The sequence below is a fragment of the Prionailurus viverrinus genome, chromosome A1 (genome assembly GCF_022837055.1).
Source record: "Prionailurus viverrinus isolate Anna chromosome A1, UM_Priviv_1.0, whole genome shotgun sequence".
NCBI classification, from domain to species: Eukaryota; Metazoa; Chordata; class Mammalia; order Carnivora; family Felidae; genus Prionailurus; species Prionailurus viverrinus.
Window position 1 is genome coordinate 134,884,680 of NC_062561.1, and position 2,448 is coordinate 134,887,127.

General features: G+C 48.1%; 1 long non-coding RNA gene across 1 annotated transcript; it reads left to right on the plus strand.

Annotated features, from left to right (window-relative positions):
- The first annotated feature begins 498 nt into the window (after nucleotides 1-498).
- LOC125153283 (uncharacterized) lies at nucleotides 499-2,140 on the plus strand. Its single transcript, XR_007147453.1, has 3 exons — nucleotides 499-596; nucleotides 813-954; nucleotides 2,046-2,140. It is a non-coding gene; the product is annotated as an uncharacterized LOC125153283 (long non-coding RNA).
- Nucleotides 2,141-2,448: the final 308 nt, after the last annotated feature.

Genomic DNA, 2,448 nt, shown 5'->3' on the forward strand with positions numbered 1-2,448 from the left:
GCGCACAATTACAGTGCAGCATTTTGATGGCCACTATACTTGCTATGAGCTGACTTCTTGGAGGAGACAGGTCTTAAAGGATGACTAGGGAGGTAGGAAGAGGGTGTGTCTGGACAGAGAGAGAAAGATAGGCAGAGACCCAGGTGAGAGAGAGATTAGGGTATGACCAGGAAGTTGGTAGAAAGTTCATTGTTGTTCTCGAGGAAGTGTGTCTGTAAGTAACACGTGGTGTTGTCTGGAGGTTTGGTCAGTATACATTTCTCAGCATACCACTGAGGATGAAGTTTGGAAGGTTGGACAAAGACCAGAGCATGAAGATTTTGTAGCTCACACTTAAGAGGCTGAGCGTTATCCTGAAAGCTGTGGAGAACCACTGCACCTTTTAGAGAAATGACACACTCAAATGCATATTTCAAGGAGGAACTCAGAGAATTGCTTCAAGGGGAACGACTGCCAGAAGGGATACCAATGTGGTGGCAGCTACAGTGGTTCCGGGTAGAGATGCCAAGGGTGCTGGGATTTAGGGGTGGACATGTTCAGGAGATCTGAAGAGCGTAAAACATCAACGGGACCTGTGGCCAAATTGGACACGTTAGGTGATGGACGGGGGAGGAGTGAACATTTCTGGCATGGGCACCTGTGGGGATGACAGAGATATCTATCTAGGTAGAGGGTATAGAAAGTTAAGCAGGTTTGAGGGGGTGAGGATTATGAGGAGATCTGTCTGAACGTGTTTTATGTCACACTTGGCATTTATTATATTTGGTTGTATTTTGTTCCTCATCTTTTCATGTGCTCTGTTGTCTCCCCAGGTGGACTCTGATCCTTCTGAGGTCTTGGACTGCATTAGCCAACCTGGGGATGCCCCGGAGCCTTTAACTCGTTACCACCCCTTGCAAGTTCACCTCACCACACGCGACTATGTGAAGCCCCAAGCTGAGGCTGCCAGCAGCTGTAAGCAATATGGTCTGCGTCGTTGCTCATGGCAGGAACTTTGAGCTGGGACACAGTTTCACTCTGTAGATGTATTTCTCCTCTGAGGGAAGCCTAACACCCGAGCTGACCTTGCCCCCTTCTGAAAGGGAGGACCATATCTCACAGTGGCAACAGGAGGCTGCAGGTCAGTGGGGTGATGACCAGGCCCTCAGAGACCCTGCTCTCTCTCTTTACAAAACCCCATAAATCCTTCCAAAGGGAGTAATTCCCTCAGGATCAAGAGAGTCCTCCACATTCCTAAAATCAGTGAAGGCAAAATGTACAGGGATTTCTGAGAAAAGTAAATGTGGTGTGAGCATGATCCCTGGGTGTTACTGTGCTGCAGAGAAGGCCCCCCCTTCCCCCCCTGAATGGTGTTCTTTGCTCTCAAGTTAACTCACGCACTGGACTTGGTCCAAGTACATTTTGTTTCTTGATTTCTAGCCAGGCTTCTCTCAGTTGTGGTGCATTCTCCTCTTTGCTCCCCTCCCTCCCCCGCCCCCTTCTCTCTTTTTATAATTATTTCAGCTTTTCCATGTGACTGAACTGATACAGAGGAAAACCCACCAGCTTAGGTAGGGCTTCCACCAGAGTGGGGCCAGAGGGACTCTGTGAACGGCTGGCCCCTCACTCAGCAATGGCCTGCATGGCAAGGTATCTCTAAGAGCAGCTGAAGCAGAAAGCTTTTGAACTCTGCCCCTGCCAAATGACTTCCAGATGTGTAAACTCCAGCCTCCCTCTGCTCTCTGACTGTAGCCCTGCCAACATACATCTGCAGATTTCTGGTGCACAGGAAACATGAAAGAGTATCTTCTACAACATCTGTTCTCTTTCCCCAGCTCCCCACTCTGTCTTCTCGGACTTTGCCCTATATTTCATCTCCTCCTAAACAAAGTCATTAAGGAATCACGGCACAACTCGCCTTGGCCCATAGATGCCATCTCCCCCCTTCTCCCCACCAGAGGCTGTTCTTGGCTCTCTGGACGTTTGGCCAAAGCAACACTAGAATCATTAAAGACACGTATTGACTTGCTGCAGGAGACAAGAACCAAGTTTTCTCTCCTGGGCAGGTGCCACTCCATAAGCTGCAAAGGGAGATTTTGGCCACAAGGAGGACCGAGCAGAGACCTGAAGATGAAAACACGGGTCTCCATGAAGAGTGTGCCCACTTACACACCTTGGGAGAAGGTGAGATCTTCAGGAAGAACTTTTTTCTATGGACATTCAGTTTCTTTGAACAAACCAAGCAGGCTTCTCTAAAATTGGAAGCATTTATGTGCAGAATGGGTTCTTTGCCTCTCCCCCAGCACCTGGGGTATGGCACCTATCAGGCTAAGAGGATAGAAGAGGACCAGTTCTTAAAGTAACTCAAAGGGGGATGAAAAAAGTCAGAAACACTTTTATTAAAATGGAGCAGGAGATTTTTATGGAGGCATTTACTCTCATTAAGAAAATGATTTGACTGCTATGTAA